General features: G+C 33.0%; 1 pseudogene; it reads left to right on the top strand.

The window, feature by feature from the left end:
* Positions 1 to 1774: 1774 nt before the first annotated feature.
* On the top strand, positions 1775 to 6162 carry LOC136066472 (tetraspanin-8-like; annotated as a pseudogene).
* The last annotated feature ends 1839 nt before the right edge of the window (positions 6163 to 8001 follow it).

Genomic DNA, 8001 nt, shown 5'->3' with positions numbered 1-8001 from the left:
TTGTTTAAAAAAAATGATGAGTTTCAATTTAAGTTAGATTTGTTAGAGAGATAGAGTTTTATTTATTGTGAAGTTTAAACTAAACAAAAATAATTTTATTTAAATAAAATGATAATTTTATTTAAATATTATGCTGACGTGAAAAATTGTGAGAGTTTTAGAGGTTTCGATTATATAAATATATATATATATATATATATATATATATATATATTATATTTTAGTATGCTGCTGGTACAATAAAAAGCTTCATAGAAGAATAATAGCATGGAACATTGGTTCTCGTTTTCTACGAATTGTTCTTCCGGCCAAAGAGTTCCATGAATTGAAGTGCTCCCTACTTAACGTGCCCATTTTGGATAAGTCACCTTGGGGTCTACAATAATGTTTTAACTTTTGAAATTAGTAAACAGCTGGGCTTCAAGGAGCTAGTGCCTAAAGTTGAAAGGTCTAGATCAACTGCTCTTCAAAGAGAGCCATTGGGTGCTTTTTGGATACTTTGGTTTCATATTGCTTCACACCAAAAAATAACTTAGAAATGAAATATTTATTTATTTATTTATTTCTCTATGACAAAGTAAAACTATCTACAATCATGAGCTTATTTTCCTAGATAGGAACAAGAGAGCCAAACAATACATTACAATTTTTTTTCATCCTTGAAATTAGAAGGAAAAAATTGCACCCCAAATTGCATAACTTTGAAGCAGTCTTGTCTTCAAAAATGAACTTCTAAAAACACTTAAAATATATATTTTGCTCATTGTGGGGTTAGATTTGTGGCCAACCCAAAATAATAGATTTGTAAGTGTGGTGATAGAGGTAGGTTGATTATGGAATTAACAAGGTTGATTACAACCTCAAGTATAAACCAGCATAAAGATATATGAAACACAAATGAATTAAAGTCCGAAGAGCTTATGATAAATTGGATAGTGATTACAGTTCTTAGAGTACAGTAAAGCCTCTCTTTTTCTCTCTCTCGTCTTTCTTCCCTTCTTTTATCAGGAGCCCTTTTCTTTATATAGCATCTTCTTTCATCATCTCCATCGTCCATTGTTCTTCATCTTGTACCTACTTGAGTATATGTCACGTCATGTATCTCTTTAGCTTTTTGTGAGTGGGGTAGCTGAAGTTACACTGTTAGGGGTCTTCTTCACATAAATGCGGTAGAAAAGTTGCTCAGTGCATTTAATACTGGTAGCAGCTTTTCCTTTAGATATTTCTTCGTTCTTATCGTTCCAAACATACCCAGAACTTATCTTTATCATTGGGGTTCTAGGAAGATCATTCGGACTTCCACACGTTTGATTAATCAAGTCTATTCATATTGAGGAGTAAGGCCTTTTTGGACCACTGGTGACTCTTCGGATTGTACTCCTCCTTCATTTTCAGTATCTTTCTTCAGACGACTCCATCTCAACCGATTCCTTCTCTTCGGACACACAGAATCTTCAAATAGGGCCCTAGGCCCACTACGTAAGGTTGGGTTCCCCCCCCACAATAGCCCCTCAAAATTTTAATTTTTCCCTTGCATCAGAGGAGAAAAAAATAGGATTTTGACCTATCACCCAGTAAAAAGCTTAAAAAAAAAACACACAAATATCTAAACTTGCACGTGTGTAGGCATAGATGCAAGCGCTTCGTCATTGCCGCTGTTGTTTCCGTATTCCCGAAGCGTTGTATTAATTACTCCAGGCGGCGTTTTGTCCTTTGTATCCAACGGTGGGTTATTGATCTAACGGATGTGGTTCTTCCTCGGGATTTGGGCAAGATGAATTATACCCTTTCACCTGTCTCCGTATATAAACCCTCAGAAAAGATTATTTCTTCTTTATCTTACAAATCCTCAGACTATCCAGCGAACTCAAGCACTCAAATCCTCCAGTCTTCTCCAATCATCTGTCTTAGTACTTCTCAGAGTCCGCCAAAAGTCCTTTTGCGAATTCAAAGATCGTTCTCCAGTTTAGTCTGTGTAAGTTTTGACATCTTTAACTTCATCATTCTCTTCTCGGCCAGTGTTCTCAACCTTCAAAACCTTATCTCCCAATTATTGCTTTGAGTCTTTCTCAAAAATGGGTAGATTTCAATACCTCGTCGACAGTCCTTCCTTAATAGAAGAATTTAAGCAGACCTATGATATACCGCAGGGGTAAATCTGAGGTATTGCCCTCCGGAACGGATATTAACTGACCAAGAGAAGGGGAAGTCATAATCCCCATGATAGCCTTCATTGAAGAGGAATGACTCTTCCAATATATTTATATATATATTTATATAATCGAAACCTCTAAAACTCTCACAATTTTTCACGTCAGCATAATATTTAAATAAAATTATCATTTTATTTAAATAAAATTATTTTTGTTTAGTTTAAACTTCACAATAAATAAAACTCTATCTCTCTAACAAATCTAACTTAAATTGAAACTCATCATTTTTTTTAAACAAAATTATTTTTGTTTAATCCAAACTTAAAAATGAGTGAAACTCTATCTCTCTAACAAGTCCAACTTAAACTCAAACTCATTTATCTCAAAATTTGCAAGGTTAATCATGAACACTATAAAAGTAATGCAAACCCCAATATATATATATATATTTTTTTAGGTTGAGTAGAGGTATGAGATTTTCTTGTGTTATTTTCTTCTCCTTTACTGTATTAAAAAATATATATATTTTATGGTTTTTCATGTATTTTTTTAAAAAGTAATTTTTATACATGAACTACCAAACTCTCTTTAGCCATTTTTTACAAGATAAAAAAGCTTGCAATAATTGAAATTATTCTTTTGAATGTAACATATCTTTCTTTTATATTTCTCTAGCTATTGTTTAGTCATATATATTTTGTTTTTTTTTTCAATAATTTCTAAGCAATAAATCATCTGATTCCTTAATATTTTTTGGTCTTTCAGAAGTTTTAATATTTAAATTTTTGAGTTATTTTTTTGCAGTATCTGAAATTGTCTGACAAATTTTTTATAAGTCATTGCATGTTCAAGCAATGGCTTTTTCATCAAATTGTAACACAAATTGAAGTCATACAATAGCAAATCATGTAATGGTGTAGTTTCTTAATCAATTTAGGATTTCATAAAATTATTTTAGTCTACCTCACAAATAGGTAGGTTCCCGTGCATAGCATGGGTTAGCGACTAGTTTTGGATATAATAAAAGGCTTTTTCTTAGTACTGGGTTAGTGGGCTAACTTGGGACGGACCCAGGATTTAAACTTAGGAGGGTTTCGAAGCAAAAGGGTCAATTTCATACTAAGGTCATTTAAGTTTAGTTAAGAGGAAAAAAAATGATATATTTGGGTAATAATTAATCCTAATGTACCTTTTAGAGTTATCACTTTATATATATTATTTTTATTGTGCAGATAACACCTCAGGACTCAAATCAATAACAGTAAATAAGCGAAAATTAAATAACAAGCACACACAAAGAACACAAGAATTTACGTAGTTCGGCAACGACGGAGAAATTTCACTATAAAAAAAAATAGGGAAATACAATAGAGCGCAAGAACACTCTCAAAAAAAAAAACCCAACTCCCAATACACCCTAACTCTCTCTCACCCACAAGACAAAAAAATATTATTCTTCTTCTTATGCAGCAACTACTAGGTTTTTAGGAATTACTCTCATTATTTTTCTCTTTTGCTGCATATCATAAAGCGCGAGCGCGTGCACACACACACATATATATATATATATATATACGTTACTTTATGAAGTCGGCAACTGGGACTCCAAATACAACTGGTATTGGGTCAATTGCTATGACCAAATTGGGCTTGGTTGGGCCTTATGGGCTTGTGGCAAAATTCAAGCCACGCTTCACGCCACATTGACAATATTTAATTTGTTTATAAATTAGAACCCCGCTTTTGTTTTTATTTAAGAGGTTTTAAAAATTGTAAATTCATATAATCTATTTTTAAGCCATAAATTCACATATCTAACTTAATAACATATTGCACAAGACACGTTTTGATTTCTATCACAACTCATTAATATGAAAAACAAAATAGATAAAAGGTAGGAAAAAGAAAGACGTGGAGAAGTAAATCCAACGTGTAGAGTAGATGGACTCTTGGACAAAATACAATAGTAAAAACCACATGTGTGTCTGACATTTTTTACCAAAAGCTTAAAAGTAGATATAGGGAAAGTAAAAAACCTCTTAAGAAAACAAAGAGATAGTGGGCTGGTGGAGAAATCGAAGTAGAAGAAAGAAAATAATAGAGGAGAATTTTAGCAAACTAGTGGAGAAATCAAGCCAAAGAAGAAGAAGAAAATAGAGGAGGATTTTTGTTGTTCAAACAGCAGACAACATCAACCATAACAGTATGACAGTCCAGGCAAGAAGAATTGAAGAAGAATAAGGATTTAGGTAAAAAACGATAGTTGTTGGAGGAAGAATAAGAGTTGAGAGAGTGAAATTGAGGGAGAGAAATTTAAATGGGTAAAATTGGGAATTTGTAATTTCTGTTTTGTTATTTTAGATTTGTGGTATGATTATATTGTGTATGCTTTTTTGTTTAGACCAAAATTTTGTTCTATTTGAAGGTTTTTCTTATTATAGGTTGTTGACTATTGTGATCTCTTTGGGCTGATTTGATTAAATTTTGATGATGGGGGCCTAGATTTTGGAGAGGGTGGGGGGGGGGGGGGGGAGAAGTTTCATGTGAGTATCTAATTCTATTCATATAGTCCTACTAATTTTTTTTTTCTTAAGGTCAGGGGGCCTGGGCCCCTTTAGGCCCCACCTGGGTCCGTCCCTGGGGCCAACTGGTCATGAAGGCATGCTATCTTGTTCTTGTATTTGAGTATTGATAATGATGATGATTCATCTATGGTTAACAGATGAATGCATGGTTATTATACCATCCGTGGATATTAATAGGATCTTTCCTAAGCTCAAATTTGTGTAGGGTTCCAATCTAGATCTTAGAATCTTATAAGATCCTGATCCATAACGATACTAAATATCCTATGGTATTTAAAAAAAAAAAAAAAAAAAAAAAAACACAACAACAACAACAACAACAACAACAAACTTTTTTCGGCTTCCAAACAGAGCTCAAATGCCTTTAATTGATTAAAAATAAATAAATAAAGGTGGAAATTACATTTTCGTCCCTACATTTTTAGACGATTCTCACTTTGGTCTCTAGATTTTATTTTTACCGCTTTTAATCCCTATCTTGAAAAACATTTCTCATTTTAGTCCCTGCTGTTACATTAGAGACGGAAAATGCACACATGGCAAACGGAGTGCACTATTGGCACACTAAAAGCTGACGTGACCATTAAAATAATAATAAAAAATGCCACGTTAGCATCTAAATTTAAAAAATTAATTTATTAATTTTAAGTAAATAAAAAAAATTTAAAACAAAAATAAAAACCAAAAATTACACTGATTGAGATCTAAGTGTATCCTAAATAAGAACAACAAGAACACAAACCCAGATTTAAGAACACAAAATTAAAATCCAAAAATCACAAACCTAGAAATGCAAACATAAACCTAGCAACAGATCAACCAAACCAAACACAAAAGCAACAAACACAAACCCAGCAATTGATTTTTCTTGTCAACCAAACATAAGAACAACAAACACAAACCCAGCAATCCATCTTCAGAAAACCTAAAAAACCCAAATCCAAACACAAACCCAAATCCGACCCTCCTCCTTCTCAATCCCAATCCTTGGTGCTGGGATATGGCTAAGCTAACAGGTCGACACCGAGTGCGAGTGTTGGCTCGACAAACCCATCATCGCACCCGGTGTTTTTCTCATGGTGGTCTCCATAGCTGGCTTAATCAGAGCTTGTTGTCGTGTTTCATGGCTCCTCTAGTTCTACCTTCTGGTCATGTTCCTACTTATAGTTCTTCTCTTCGTGTTTACCATATTTGTCTTTGCTATTACCAACAAGGGTGCTGGGGGGGCCTTGTTGAATCGTGGGTATAAGGAGTATAGGCTTGGTGATAACTCCAATTGGTTGCAGAAGAGGGTTACCAATACCAAGAATTGGAACAATATTAAGAGTTGCTTACAGAATAGTAAGGTTTGCACCACTTTTGCTGACAAGTATGTGAATGACACTGTTGAGTAGTTCTATGCTGAGCATCTCTTTGCACTTTAGGGATATGGGTTGTACTTGTTTTTTCCATTTGGGTTTGGGGATTGGATTAGTGGGTGTGTCTTTGTTTTTGGATTGAGATCTGATTTTTTAAGTTTAAGCATGATTTGGGGTTTAATGGATTTCTAGAATTTGATTTTGATGAGGGTTCATTCGTGTGAAGAATTTGAGTGGGTTGGAGAAATTGTGCAATCTGTGGAGTTTGGCAGAAGTTTTGGTGGATGTTTGGTAGAGATTTTGTGGCAGTGGCGGTGGTTTTTGTGCAATCTGTGGTTTTTGGTTTTCAATTTTGAAATCTTAAGTCTAGGTTGGTGTTCTTGTTCAAGATACTTTTAGATCTTAATTCATGTGTATTTTGATTTTTATTTCTGTTTCAATTTATTTTATTTAGTTAAAATCAATAAATTATTTTTTTTAAATTTAGATGCTGACATGGCATTTTTTAATGCCAAATAACATTTTTTATTATTATTTTAATGGCCATGTTAGCTTTTAGTGTGCCAACAGTGCACTCCGTTTACCACGTGTGCATTTTCCGTCTCTAATGTAACGATAGGAACCAAAACGGGAAGCATTTTTTAGGATGGGGACTAAAAGCAATAAAAATAAAATCTAGGGACTAAAGTGGAAATCGTCTGAAAATATAGGGGCGAAAATGTGATTTCCGTCATAAATAAATAAACAGATTAGCTCTCCCTAGCCCAAATTGATAAAAATTTAAATATAATTTTTTTTGGGTGAAGGTGATGAATTTGAGTTTAGCAATGCAAATGAAAATGAAGTGAATGAACCTCCAAAGCAACATTAAGAGATTTTAATGATTATTTAATGGATGATGTGGGTCATGTGCTTACTAATAATGACAATAATGCTATTTATAATGATCAAACTATTTTTGAGGAACCCATCCAAGATAACCAAAATTTGGGTCTTGATGATTGACTGTGTTTATGGAGTTGTTTGAAACATTGTTATTTGCTTTGTTTTGTTTATTGAAACATTATGTATGCTTTGAAATGTTTAACTTAGAATTTGGTATTTGTGGGTTGTGTTATTGGTTGTTATGAGTGAGTAAAAAAGTAATTTAAATTGTATATTCAAATTAGAATCAATAACAACTTACCACGTATGATTAGTTGTGAAAATGTTGTGGATGTATCACTTATCTATTTTTTATGGTTGTCTACAATGACAAGAGACTCTTCTCTAGCCCTTTTCCTTGTAATGCACAACCAACCAATCATTAGGCATATAAGCCTTGTTAGACATATTATAGCCCAAGTGGTCTAAATCAATTGTAGGTGTCATGTAGTTGTAAGATAAGCAACTTAACTTTGGGTTAGTCTAGAGTTAGTCAAGTATTCTCTAGTATATAAATCCTACCTTAGATTCATTGTAACACAAATGTTTGAAATCAATATGTAGCCATCAAGTGCTTCCTTAAACCAATTGTCTAACATCAAATCAGCAATATTTTTTCTTTTTTTGTTCTTTCTTAAAAAGTAATTATATAGAGTTTCCCGTTATCAATTAATATTAATAATATTTAAAAACTATCCATTTTAATTAAGCTTTTACATTTTAACTAAGATGGTTCTTGATAGGGTGAGTGTAATGATAGGGGGAGAAAGAGCTAGATTGAAGGGGGAGCATTGGAGATGAAAAGCAAGAGCAAGAAAAGCCTATGCTTAATATTTTATTTCATGCTATTTATAGTCTATGTTCATATTTCATGGTTTATATTGTGTACTTGACTATGTCTTAAATATGTGCCTTTGCTTTGTAGATTATTAGTACTTTTAGATTATGTATGCATTATATTTAGTACTCTACTCTTATGCC

The sequence above is a fragment of the Quercus suber genome, unplaced genomic scaffold (assembly GCF_002906115.3).
Source record: "Quercus suber isolate HL8 unplaced genomic scaffold, Cork oak 2.0 scaffold_36, whole genome shotgun sequence".
Lineage (NCBI taxonomy): Eukaryota > Viridiplantae > Streptophyta > Magnoliopsida > Fagales > Fagaceae > Quercus > Quercus suber.
Note: the sequence above shows the minus strand (reverse complement) of the source record. Positions and strands in the feature narration are given on the sequence as shown.